The sequence below is a fragment of the Eptesicus fuscus genome, chromosome 6 (assembly GCF_027574615.1).
Source record: "Eptesicus fuscus isolate TK198812 chromosome 6, DD_ASM_mEF_20220401, whole genome shotgun sequence".
Lineage (NCBI taxonomy): Eukaryota > Metazoa > Chordata > Mammalia > Chiroptera > Vespertilionidae > Eptesicus > Eptesicus fuscus.
The window spans coordinates 44,053,518-44,068,009 of record NC_072478.1 but is presented as its reverse complement, the minus strand read 5'-3'; the positions used below and the strand labels follow the sequence as shown (position 1 = coordinate 44,068,009).

The following is a 14,492-nucleotide window of genomic DNA, read 5'->3' as shown; positions in this document are numbered from 1 at the left end:
AAATATTTTATTGATTATTTTACAGAGAGGAAGGGAGAGGGATAGAGTTAGAAACATCGATGGGAGAGAAACATCGATCAGCTGCCTCCTGCACACCTCCTACTGGGGATGTGCCCGCAACCAAGGTACATGCCCTTGACCGGAATTGAACCTGGGACCTTTCAGTCCACACTCTATCCACTGAGCCAAACCGGTTAGGGCTCCTTTGTAGTTCTTTTTTTAAAATATATTTTATTGATTTTTTACAGAGAGGAAGAGAGAGGGATAGAGAGTTAGAAACATCCATCAGCTGCCTCTTGCACACCCCCTACTGGGGATGTGCCCGCCACCAAGGTACATGCCCTTGACCGGAATCGAACCTGGGACCCTTGACTTCGCAGGCCGACGCTCTATCCACAGAGCCAAACCGGTTAGGGCTCCTTTGTAGTTCTTATTAACTAGCTGGGCATTCCACCGCACCACTATTGATGTCATCCATGATGTCATGAGGGTGGTGGCCATCAACATTGCAGCCCACAGACTGGGCAGCCCCCAGCATCGCTTTAATGCTTCCGGAGAGTTCTCTAGCTGAAGGTCATTGCTGCATCTATCGGGCAATGCTGACAATCTCATCAAAAGTGATATTTCCACTGTGCTTAATGTTTTGTTTTGTCTTGTTTTGCTTTTTTTTTCTGTCTCTTGGCGGTCCTTTGAGAGCTTTGGTGATCAGGGCAGAGGCAGAGGGCACTGCCTCCCCCTGGGCCTGTCTGTTCCGAATGGTCAGTTTCACTGTAATCCTCAGACCCCTCCAATCACTGGTTGCTTTGGCAACGTCATCTCCAGCCTTTTTTGGAGACAGGCCCAGAGGGCCGATCTTGGGGGCCAGGGCAGACGTGGCACCCACTTCCCCACCAGTGCACCTCAGGTATAGGGCTTTGAGGAAAGTGGTTTCGGATGAACCCGGATTCTGGACGACCGAAGAAAGTTGCATCTAAGCCTCTTCTGAGCTGAAAGCCGAAAAAGCCAGAACATGCTTTATCTTCCTATTCTACGCCATCTCCACCCACTATTCCCTCTTTAAACCACCATTACTCTTAGGTCTCTCCCAATGTCTGGGAGAATGCGATCCCTTCCTACTTAGCCCCCAGGTCCAATCTTGGGGCTTCAGGTTGCAGCTCCTCTGAGAGTGGATTTCACCTGCCGGGTGCGGGTCCCCTGACACCGCCGGAGGCTCAGCTGCGCTCCGGTTCTGACGTGGGCACCAAGGACGGAGATCCCCAGTGGGAATCAGTGGGAATCCCGTGTGGCACTGACTGGGAAGCAGTGCCCTATTCGCCCCATACGGCCTCTGAATTGGTGTCCTTTTTGGTCCCATCCTGGTCATTGGACTCCTCACTAGAGTCCCCCTTCCCGAGTTTATTCCCTTCTCTGGCCTGGCTGGAAAAATTAGAAATCTGTCTTGGTCCCTCTCAAGGCAACTTCAGAACATACGTGGTTCCTTCCGGATATTAACTTGGCCCGCCCAAAGCTGGTGGGCGCCCTGAGCTCAACGGTCAGGTCTGGCAGGAGTCTGCACAGCCCACCCATGGCAGGATTCACTGTGCTGTGCCCGGGCACCCGGGGGCCCCTGCTGCCTCCCCTCGGATCTGCACTGGGCCTCGGCATGTCTGGAGAACACTCTCATGCGTGCTCTCGGTGCTTGCTCTCACCCCAAAGAATCTCTGAGGTCAGCTTCTAGCGCCAGGCACACAGCATCTGTATACCCTCAGCGGGAAGAACCCACCACGTCTGCCCCCTGCCCATCTCTTGGAAGCCAGTCCTCTATGTCTCATTATTTAACCCAGTGATGGTCTCCCCTCTCTGCTCAGACATTATCCACGCCCCAATGTTTGTTCACAAAACTCATCTGCATTTAAAAATCAGCTCTTATCAACGTCTACCGTATGTTAAAAATATTTGACCCCATATTTTATTATTCTTAGATTCACACTCATGTTTTAGGATGTGGAATCAGGAAAACTTGTTTTCTGGGGTCTGTGCCAAAGAATAATCTCAACCAACCCCAGCCGGTTTGGCTCAGTGGATACAGCATTCAGCCCACGGACTGAAGGGTCCCAGGCTCCATTCCTGTCAACGGCACATACCTTAGCTGCAGGCTCCTCCCCGGGCCCTGGATGGGGCACGTGCAGGAGGCAATCAATCAATGTGTTTCTCTCACATCGATATTTTGCTCTGTCTTTCCCTCTCTCTTCCACTCTCTCTAAAATCAATGGAAAAAATATCTTTGGGTAAGGATTGAAAAAAAAAAAAGAAAAGAAATAGACTCAACAGCCAGCCTTTCACAGAACTCTAAAGCATAGGGAAGTGAGAACCTGTATTGTATTTGCCACTCTTATGTGTCTACGGGCAGTTCTCTCCAAGTCATGCCTTTGTCTTTCCTCTCTTTGTCCTTCATCTTACTGAGCTGTCTGTCCTCTGATATACGTCTCCATCCACGCTATCCATTTTAGAACATAAACTCTCACAGGTTAGATCTATGTTCAAGATATATTATTCTGGAAAGTACCTATCACAATGACATCTACACTTAGATTTTTTTAAACTATTGTATTTTCATAATAATGGTTATCCTAAAATTAAAGTGGGAAGGCAAATTAACGGCATTATAGTCATTTGTGGACCAATATGGTACTTTATATAAAACTGTAAAGGTAATGGGTATGAAAGTACCTTGTAAAATATTGTTCGTTATTATTTCAGTTATTCTTACATTATTACATTTTTATAATGTACCAGTAAAAATGAAAAAAGGTGTATTTCTCTCCATATTATAATCATGTTTTTAACCAGAGATAAAGCACTCTTAGCCATGCTTCCATTACTTCCTTTACAGCTATTTATTTTCTTTATTCTGTAATAGCTGTGAATGTCTAGGGTGATAGTCATACAATTGTACCCCTAAAAGAGACTTTAACGTTCTTATCCATTTCTTTGCCTTTAGGCAGAGCTGCCCTTAATAAACCTATTCAGACAGATGAAGACATCTGCAACTGAAAAAAATAAAGGGAATGTTTTCCTGATGATAGCTACAAAGCATACATTTAAAAAAAGAGGTTCTATATGTTCCCTGCATTCAATACCAAGCATTTCTGGTTGATAAAACAAACAACTGCATTTCCTTTGCTAGTACTCAGAGTAAAAGGCATTGATTGTGGTTTGATATTACTGCTCTTAGTAATGGGTTTCCTGTCCCCTTTCACCCTCATTGCCTCTGTCTACAACCATGACATTTAGAAAATAATACCCTTTGAAAATGTTCAAAACAAGAGAACCAGAATTTTAGAGAAAAAAAAAGTGCAAGTCAATACAATAACCATTTTTTCTATTTTTCTCCTGTAGTTACTAATACATATACAGATTTAAAAAAAAAACTATAATCATATACTCATTTTTTTTTCATGTAACATTACATTATAAATATTTCATAATCTGATCCGGTGCTGATATCTTCTATTTTAACAAATATAAAACATTTTATTAAGGGAATGCAACAATTTTTGTCTACTTTCTATTATTACATAATGAGAAAATAAACACGTTGGGTTACACAGGTTTCCAAATTTCCAAAAATTAACATTTGTAGGACGTGATCTCTAATTTCAGATTACTTTTCCCCAGTGATTCTCCCAGCTCCTCCATCACCAGGCTCACATGAGTGCTCTGGCTCTGGATGTTTCAGTGACTTTAATTTGCACTAAGTTTGGAATAGGTGCCTTTAATACGACTCAGTCTCTGAAAACTTCAGGTTACTAGAGAATGGTCTAGAATCTTCTATCAGATTGTTAAATGGATCCGATATATTAAAAGGGCAGTCGGAAAATGAGCACTGCCCCTTGCCTGCCGACTGCCCCGTCTGCACCCCTTGCTCTGAGGCCCTTTCATACACGTAGGAATTGAACGTTTTAAAGAAGATTCTCTTTTCTGACCTGGCTCTATTTCTCCCTTCCTGAAAGAGTCTTCAATGGCTCCTACTGTCCATAAGTAAGTCCCAAACCCTGAGTCCTGGCTCTGAGGCAATGGGAAGGGCATGTGGACAGCAGTAACCGAGCATCGGCTGCAGACTCACAAGGCCCGGGTTCAAGTCCCATCCTGTGCTAATACTTCACCCTCCGGTTTGCTTCCGTGCACAGTGAGAATGACAGTATCCATCTCACGAGGCTGTGCAGACGATTAGGCGAGGATTCGTTAGGAAGCGTCCGGAATGAAGGACCTCCTGAAGTGACTCCCTTCCTTTCATTGCTCTTCAACCTGGGCTCAGCCTCTTTATCCCACCGCCATGGGTTCCCCACACCCACTGTTGCTTTTCTGTTTCTATACCTCCGCTTACTCTATTTTCTCCATCAAATGCTTGTCCTCACGTCTCCAAAATCCGATCCAAGACCCAAGTAGGCAGCCTTTCCAGAGTGAAATGGACTCCTCCCCCCGGGCCACCGCCTCCTCCGAGCATCTATCATACTTGGCTGCCTGTGATAACTGTGCGTGGCGCCTCGCTTGTCTTTTGGGAACGGAGCTGGTTTCTCAGTGTTCTTTGTATCCCAAGCACAATGCCTGGTACAAAGTCAGCACCTGCTTGTTGTTGGTTTTGTCTGATCCCACCCTATCAGACGCCGCCCTTTCCCCCCTGCTCTCCCTTCCCTGACTTTATTCATTGTATCCCATCGGCAGGGAAACTCCACGCTGAGCACATCCACCGTGAACAATGGAGATGGGAGGCTGTGAACTTCCCCTAACCTCCAAGCAGGCACACCAGGATCCCCGCAAGTATATGAAACGACGGTCCTCAGAAAGGGAGAGAAAAATAAACCCCAGCCTGTCCAAGAAGCAGCTTTTGCATGTCTAAAATCTGTCTGTTTTGGGAGGTAAGCCAAAATCAGGGGTCCAAGACTTTTTCCAATTCGATTGCATTCCATTTATTATTTATATAGCGCATATTGCTGTAGTCTCTAAGCACTTTAAAATGAAATACAACATACCTCTGGGAGCGAGCAAGGAAATGAGGAATGGGGAGGGGGCGGGTGTTGGAAAAATTGGTTATCACTGTGAGCCTGGTGAAGTCTAAGCTGAGACAAGCCGCTCCTCCCCTGTCTGACACAGGTGCGGATAACGTATTGTTGGATGTCAGGGGCACAAATTTACAATGGGAGCTGGAAGCCAACCTTTGCAAAAAAAAGAAAGAAAAAAGCTTCCTTTATTCTTTGCTTGAAAAATGCAGTCCTGGGGGGCGGGGGCTGGGGGAGGTTAGGACCCCCCACCCACCCCCACACTCCTCTACTATCCACCTGGAAATTCAGAACCTGAGCAGAACATAATTGCTATCCACACTCACCATATAAATATCACCCTTCAAGATTTTTTTTTTCTCATTCCTTGTGGCAACAGACACCACAAACACTAAAGCTTCCGGATGCTGTGTTTCGCTCACATGGTTCGCTTTCCGACGTCATTTGGAAATTCTCAAAAGGGAGAAGAAAAGGAGAGAGTCAGGGGGTGTGGTCGGAGCACCAGAGAGCACCCCACGTTCTGTCCTTTGTCCCGAAGGCCACACCACCGATACACACACAGTAGGGGGTCAAAGCCTGCTTACCTTCGAACTGAATTCTGCCCATCTTTCCTGAGAATGTGCCCTCCGTTAAGGAGGTCTGAGGCACCCTCAGGATCTCTCCTGAAATAGAAAAGCACCCAAATGCTTTGACCCTAGACCTCAGTGTCTTTGGTGGCTTTCAATGTGGTCTTCAGGCAAACTCACACCGTCGGGGGCGGGGCTCTGAGATGCAGGGTTTCTGGTGGAAGCCTTGGGCCAGGGGAATAGGCCACACGGAGATGCCTTAGCCTGGTGCTCAATGCTGTCTGTCCTCAAGGATTTAAAAGCCGATTCCAGTGGGAGCCGAGTGCAGGCTGTAGAGATTATTGCGTTTGAAGCATGTTCCGTGTGCGTGGGGAGGGCAGGGTGGGAGGGGATGGAGAATGAGACCCTGACAGACATCAGTTCCTACACAAGGAGGCAAGACGGGCTCCAAGATTCAGCAACTCAGCTGGACGGCAGAGGCAGGCAGGCAGGCAGGCGGCCTCGCTCCTCTGCAAACAAGGCTTTTAAACCTTGAGTCTCCCGTGGTTTTCCATCACGTGTGCAATGTTCTTCTGTAGCTGCCCGCCCTCCAGGAAAGAATGTGGGACCCAGCAGCTTTCAGGAGGGAGGACAGGAGGGAGCCTGCGTCTGTGTTCTGGGGGGGGACGTGGCCTGGAGAGAGGTGTTAGCACAGGAGGTGACAGGGAAGCTGTGAGCGTGCTGCGGAGGGAGAGGGGCCAGGGGCCGCCAGACGGGCTTGTGAGAACACGGGCCCAGGATCCCGGCTTCTCGGAATTGTTAGGAGTCAGGGCTGCATGTCCTGCACCCATGTGACTCGGGGGAGGGATGAGCATGGGAGGGAAGATTATTATTATAGGAATTTTAAAGACAGAGTTGAGCTGGAATGATGATAAACTGGAATAGGGACTGCTAAAGTATAGATTCATTTCTAATTGAAGAGAAGAAAAGAAGGAAGGAAGGGAGGGGAGGGGGAGGGAGGGAGGAAGGAAAAGAAAATCTCTGTGGCTTGTCCTGTGTCACCTAAGGCTTCAGTCTGCTGGGAGTGAGTCCCAGGAGTGGGAGCACTGTGCTCCATATCTTCCCGGAATGGCTTAAATGGTGGGGAGTGAAGAGGAACTCGAAAACAGACGACACCTTGAACTTCCAGGAGCCACACTAGGTCCTTGGAGGCAACCTGAAGCAGGAAGATGTGGGGTAAAGGAACCCCAGAATGTGAGGTGCCGGGTCCTGAAGGACCCCGAACTGGCCATAGCCATCTTCTGTTCTCCTAGGTGCCATTATGCATACCTAAATTGCCATATTACACCCACGCCTATTTGTATTCTAAAATATTTCACAGAGTGGATAACACAACCCAAAGGAATGATCAACAAAAACGTGCAACAGAGTGGGTACTCAGTACTTTCAGTTAAATCATTTTTTAAAGAAAAATATTTTTAAATTTTTATTACATTTATTGGGGTGACATTGGTTAATGAAATTATATAGGTTTTGGGTGCACTATTTTCTAATACATCATCTGTATTCGGTATTGTGTGTTCACCACCCCAAGTCAAGTCTCCCTCCATCCCCATTTATACCTCCTTTTACCCTCTTCTACCTCCTCCCACACCCCTCTCCCTCTGGTAATCACCACACTGTTGTCTGTGTCTATAAGATGGTTTTGTTGATGTTTGTTTTTTGCTTAATCCCTTCACCTTTTACACCCTATCCCTCAACCTCCTCCCCTCTAATAGCTGTCAGTCTGTTTTCTGTATCTATGAATCTGCTTCCATTTTGTTTGCTTGTTTATTTTGTTCATTAGATTCCACATATAAGTGAAATCATATGGTATTTGTGTTTCTCTGACATATTTCACTCAGCATAACGCTCTCCAGGTCCATCCATGCTAGATCCCCATGACAACCCGGTGAGGGCACAGAGCAGCATCCCCTCCCCATCTACAGAAGGGAAGAGCGAGGCTCACCTCTAGACCAGTGGTTGGCAAACTGCAGCTCGAGAGCCACATGCGGCTCCCAAGCCACAGTTTGCCGCTCTGTTGACTAATGAGTTTGCCTACCACTGCTCTAGACGGTAATGAAGTGAGTGGAGGAGCCGAGTTCTAAATCCAAAACTTTTCACCACTTTAAGTCTGTTTTATCTGCACAACTGGGTAGCCTCAGTCTGTGACATCTGGGTAGATAAATCTGTTATTGTGTGCAAGAGTTGTGTGTGTGTGTGTGTGTGTGTGTGTGTGTGTGTGTGTTTCAGGGTCTCCTTAAACCATGGGGTGCAGGAAGCTCTGCTCAGCTCCAGCCAACCGCTGCCATGCAGGAAGGTGAGGCCAGGTCTCCCAGCTTTTCAAGAGTAGCTGGACATTGACATCTGTACACGCAGTCTGCTGTTTTCATAGTGGTGCGTTTGAAAAGGAAAAGCAATCACAACGGTGTGCACACTAACCCACTGGCCACCGCTGTGAGACCTCAGCCTGCCGTCTGTGTACCTGGCTCCTCCCAGGGTTATTCGCAGAGAAAGTACAAAGGAGATGCGATCATGCCTGTACCCCCTTCCTCATCCTCTCTCCCCGTGAGACTCACCTGATCGGAATATCTGTCCCTGGATTCCTCCTCTCTTTTGTCTATCTCCCTTCATCTGAGTCATTCTCACTTTCTTTTGGGACTTTGGACATTACCAGTAAGTGCCGGCAAGGGAAACTTGGTTTGTTTGTTTGTTTAGCATCCTAGACTGGGGTGAGCTAGATAGGAGATAGCTGGGGGGCATAGGGGTCAGAAAGGGGGAGCAAGGAAGGATTTGGAAGCACCAGGCACAGGCACTGCCCACGAAGGAGAGGAAAGGATGGAGCTGGTGGCACGCATAGTAAATATTACACAGTAATGCAATAGAGAGTAATAGGCCACAGAGCAACTGCGACAAGCATGCCAGTCGTGTACTGTATTTCGGCGCACAGCTGGATACACATCTCTCCTGACAAACCCAGACAGCTTTACTGTACTGAGTAATGGAAACAAGGCAAATGTGTCTGCTATCATGGAAACAAATCCACGGTGAAAGGAGAATACGGAATACAAGAAAGATATTCTGTTTTCATTGTTCTAAGTAGATGTTGCATCTCATGGCAGATAGGATTTCATAAATGAGCAGCAAGAGATTTGGGGGATAACCGTAGTGTAAATGCTCTCATTTGGTAATGAAAGTGCTTCTGACTGTTATGCATTAGTAATTCAGGCAACAGTATTTCTTACTTCCTATTGTGTACAAAGCAGTAGGCACGGTTTGGGGCGGGGGAGCAGGGAGAGGAGGGATGTCACATTTTCTTTTGAGCAGCTTACAGTCTAGCGGTATTAGATTTGCAAGAAGAATGAAGCTCCCCCCACAAAGCCTATATCAAATCTTAAACCGTTTTAAGCAATTAAAAAAAAATCTTAGACACTTCTTCCAGAAAACATGTCCCTTTGTATTCATCTGAACATAATTCAAACCACATTTACTAAAACTCTCTGTTACCCTGTTGTATGGCCACTTTTTTTTATGTTTCTGTAAAGAAAATAAAACGAAGAGCATTTTCTTAGAAATATCTTTAAGATTTTAAGCAATAAAACAGTGTTTATATTTATCTAATCTTACGGCTCTCTGAGGCTGGAGGATTCAATTACTGTAGACAGTAATCCTTTCTCCTAACACACTCCTTTCCCCCATCCCCCTTTTAATATTATTATTATACTGCCATGTATTTCATACATATTTATTAAAAAGTACTAGCACTTCTCTCTGCCACTCAATTCAGCAGGCCAACACCAAAGTCAGGTAGTCACACCTGTCTTCCCACTTGTCAAGCCTGCTGGGGTTATCCTTCCACACAAACAGTCAAAAAAATAAAGCAGAACAATGCTAATACTACCAGTAAGAAGAATGAGATCCAGATGCTCTCAAAATGAGAGGTTTGATCAATGCCACATTAACTTTATTTTCACTGCTTCCCCAACTGGGTCAAAAAAAAAAAAAAAAAAAAAAAAAAGCAGTACAGGGCCAGAGAATTGTGCTGACACTGAGGAGTGTCTTTTAGCAAGATGCAATTTTGAAAATAATGTCCAAGTTACTTGATATGTTATCAAAAGATCGCCTTAGATCACCCTGGCTGGGTGGCTCAGTTGGTTGAAGCGTTGGCCTGTACACCAAAAGTTTCCGGGGTTCAATTCCTGGCCTGGTGTACCTATGCAACCAATTGGTGTCTCTCTCTCACATCAGTGTTTCTCTCTCTCTCTCTCTCTCTCTCTCTCTCTCTCTAAATATATCCTCAGGTGGAAAGAAAATCACCTTATAGTTATTAAAAATTTTTAATTCTACGAATCAAAAGTTGTCTTTACCTCAATGCCCATTTCCTACCAAGACTTCTCCACGATCAGATTTACTTTTGTCTCTTCCATGACAGCTAACCGTCAGCGATATAATGCAGTCTATATTTGGGATATCCGTGGAAGTAGAACCCTATTTTCCAGACACAAAATTTGTATGGCTTTTAAATAAGTTTTAAGTAGATCCTGACCTCATAGAAAAAGAAAAATGAGAACGAGTGACTAACACTCCCAAAAGAATCATAATAATTCAGAACACTCTAAAGAATACCTTCAAAAAAAGTTGACTAAAAGTCTTACCTTGGGATCAAACAAGTGACTGTGTTTAAAATCTCTTGGTTGGCACCCCATCCTTTAATGAGCCTCTGAGTATTTTGATATCATCTATGCATTTCAAGCTTCTTTCTGACATTCTCTCAATAATGTTCAAAGCTACTAAATGCGCTGCTTTCAGAAAATCAATAAAGATGACTTAGATTTCTGTGCAGTGAAAGAAAAACAAAATGCTTAAATGGCCTAGCTGTGCCTTCTTATTTATTTAAATTAAAAGAAATAAGCTAATCTGCGTTGAAGGCAGAATCCACTGAAATGTGACCAATTGGTGTGACTTTATTTTTCTTGACAGTGATTTTGCAGAAATCCCTATCTTTTTTTTGTTTTGTTGCAAATTTACAATAATCAGAAAGCTCTTTTATTTTCTTTCTGTGAAAATTAGTGGTGGGTAGTTTCTAAGTATAATGCACTTATCTGACATTAAACAGTTTGACGTCTGTATTTTAAATAATTCAAATCGCAGATTTCAACCTAAAAGCTGATGCTTTATATTCTGACACTAACTAATTTCAAACTCTGTATCATGTGGTCAATTACTTCACTTTTCAAAAACAACGATTAGTGATCACTGTAAACACGCTTCTTTGGCAATATCTTCAGAAACTAACAGATCCGCATTTTCATCCCAGGGTCCTTCTGCATGGTGACCGTGGGGGCAAACACCGGGGCGCGTTACCCCCGCCCCCAGCCTTCCCCCTCCGTGGCCCCGTGACGGTGGCTCTCGTCTCCGTGGCTCGGGGCCAACAGGAATGCCCATGGAAAGGCAACCCCCGTCTGAACAGAGGGCCGACGGCCTTTGTGAAAGATGAGAAGACAAAGCCTAATACAGGGAAACTTCTTTGGAACGTTTTCCAGGGAACTGAGCATTTTGAGAGTCCGACGTGGGAACATGCTCAGCACAATGACGCGCTTCACGGCGCGGGCGCTTGCCAAGCATTCCAGCGCCCCCCGCACGCTGGGCTCAGAATCTGGCCGCGCCAGGGGATGGGCACAGGCTCAGGAGGGCTCGCCTCCCGCCCCGGGTGGTTGCACAAAAGGGTCGATGACTTCCGTCTGAAACAGAGGCCAGGTCTGTTCTCAGCTCCCCGGCTCTGGAGGAGGGACGAGAATGAATACCCGGTGGTTACTTGAGCCAGTTCAGGTGGCTTAGATAAGGGCAAACAGTGCCTTTTGTGTGCTACCCAAACCGCTTGCAGAATGAACAGTCTCTGGTGACGGTGAGCAGGCCCACACTGCGTGTCACCTCTAAATGCTGGGAGGAGGAGCTGGTTTCCTTTTTTCCTCCTCCTTGTGCTTCGCTCTAGTAAATGCGATTCTGTGATGTGCTATCATAGCATGGTTCTCGTGTTTGAAACCCCCTCTTCTTATGCATATTAATTTATTTTAGAACTTTGGAAACCTGAGGACAGCATCACCGAACACCAGGGAGCAGGATAGGCCATACTGTGCTTTGATAATGTCAACATCGAGTTCCAGCCTCGTGGCTTTTTTGTTGTTGTTCTTTGTTTGTTTGTTTTGTTTTGTTTTTTTTACCTGTGTTTCCCCTGGAGAGCTTGTTTGGTGGATGCAAGAAATTCTACTCACTGGTGTTTTTGTTTTTTTAAAAAATATATATATTTATTGATTTCAGAGAGGAAGGGAGAAGGAGAGAGAGAGAGAAACATCAATGATGAGAGAGAATCATTGGTCGGCTGCCTCCTGCACACCCCCCACTGTGGATGGAGCACACAACCTGGGCATGTGCCCTGAGGGGGAGTTGAAGTCAACATTCAACCACTGAACACTCTGGCCCGGCTGGTGTGTCTTTTTTTCCCAATTATCTAGGAGCATTTTGGTATTCAGATTACCAAGAATCTGTTGTAATGTGGCTTTGGGACACAACTGATCAAGATAGAGGCTAATGGAGACCGAGTTTCTTAGGAATGGATGATAAGTTTTAGCTGATTAAAAAATGCAATTAATCAAGTCACGGGACAAGGCAGGGATGAGATGACATCTTTTGAATTTAAAATTGTTTAAATTTTGCCCTGAAAATCAGAGGTAATTTTAAAAATACACAATTAGCCCTAGCTGGTTTGGCTCAGTGGAGAGAGCGTCATCCTGTGGACTGAAGGGTCTTGGGTTCGATTCTAGTCAAGGGCACGTGCTGAGTTGCAGGCTCCATCCCCAGTAGGGGGCCTGCAGGAAACAGCCACCAAGTTTTGGGATACTTTGTGATACAGCAACAGGTGAACTAACACACCATTTTTGTCCACTTCCATCCTTCTAAGTTCTTCAGTCCACATCACTTCCTCCTTCCTGCCCTGCCTCTCTCATTGCCATTCCCACCCCCCACATTCCTTTTATTTTTTTGTTGAATGATTTAAAACTATCCATTTCATAGGCTCCTTTAGACCATGCCTCAGGGCTTCTTCTTCTTCACCTTAAATGACCAAAAAATAATTAAGTTTCCAACCAAAGAGAAACTCCAGTGCTGGCTGCTGTAAGAACAATGTTCAGCTTATATAAAGAAACTGTGAGTCATCCAAAATAAGGAATGTAGCTATGATTTCATCAACTTAAAAATACTCCAGCTTTCATACATTTTATAAAGTTGAGATTACACACCCCAATGATTAAACAATCACGGCCCTCATTACTTAAACTTTTTATAGTACTAAAACATTATTTTCAAATATTTTCGTTGTTTTTGGCCTACCCTTTGATTTGGACTATGGCTACATGTAGGTGTGAGATATCAGTACCTGAAATCCTCAGGCTTTTCAGCCTCTGGGCTCCGCTGGTTGTTGTTTGTTTTGTTAATCCTCACGAAAGGGTATTTTTCCATTGATCTCTTTTAAAAAAATACATTTTTATTGATTTCAGAGAGGAAGGGAGAGGAAGAGAGAGATAGAAACATCAATGATGAGAGAATCATTGATGGGCTGCCTCCTGCAAGCCCCGTACTGGGGATTGAACCTGCAACCCCAGCATGTGCCCTTGACCGGAATCAAACCTGGGGCCCTTCAGTCCGCAGGCTGACGGTCTATCCACTGAGCCAAACCCGCTAGGGCTCCATTGATCTTTTAGAGAGAGTGGAATGGAGGGGGAGAGACTGAGAGAGAAACATTGATGTGAGAGGGGCACATCAATTGGTTGCTTCCCACACTCAACCCAACGAGGGCCAGGATGGAGCCTGCAACTGAGGTATGTGCCCTTGACCAGAATCGAACCCGGGACCTTTCAGTCCGCAGGCTGATACTCTATCCACTGAGCAAAACCAGCTAAGGTTCAGCTGTTACTGCAGTACCCCTAACGAAATGCCTTGTGCTACTCCCCGCCCTCTGATTGTGGAAATCCTCTCTTCTAGGATTTGGAGGGTCCCCGGCAGGTTTATTCTCCCCTTTGTCACTGTTCTCTCTGGAATCATCCCCCACCCCTCCCCACCCCACCTGCCACTGAGGTGCTCTTCTTGCCCTCAGTTTTCTTCTACAACAGGCCCTGCCCGCTTTCTTCAACTCCCCCAAATGCCACCAACAAGAAGCTGCCAAATGGAATACAGCAAAGCACAGGTAACAAACAACTTAATACTAAAAATTGGACATTTCCTGCAATTAGACTTCTCCAGTTTCTTGGGTAAGTTGCTGTGATCCACCTCCTCGGGGTCCTGTGTGCCCCTCCCTCACTGCCTCCCAGCCTACCAAACCCTTCTCTTACATCTTGCTGTTTTTCCTCTAGTCCACGATTTGTTCTCCACCACAACCTTCATTTTCCTTGATTCGGGGAATTTAACTTGGTTTGGGTTAAACTTCTCTCATTCAGGTTGTGTCGTAGTGGGGATTGGGGAGGGTCTTAACTTCTCCCACCACTGAGGTCCCAGACACATTCCTGTGTTCTTTCTTTTTTGTTGTTGTTGTTGTTAATCCTCACTTGAGGATATTTTCCCCATTGATTTTTAGAGAGAGTGGAAGCGGGGGGGGCGGGGGGGGGGAGAGGTGGAGAGAGTGAGGTGAGAGAGACAAATCAATTGGTTGCCTCCTGCATGTGTAACAACCAGGGCCAGGGATCGAACCTGCAACCCAAGTATGTCCCCTTGACCAGATATCAAACCTGAGTGTGCCAGGCAATGCTCTAACCACGGAACCACGCCAGCCAGGCCATGTGTTCTTTCCTGGATGTCACCCTCCTCAGTTCAAACTGTT

At 45.6% G+C, this 14,492-nt stretch overlaps 1 pseudogene; it reads right to left on the bottom strand.

Moving 5' to 3' along the window:
* Positions 1–433: 433 nt before the first annotated feature.
* Positions 434–970, bottom strand: LOC114231578 (60S ribosomal protein L12-like; annotated as a pseudogene).
* Between the last annotated feature and the right edge of the window lie 13,522 nt (positions 971–14,492).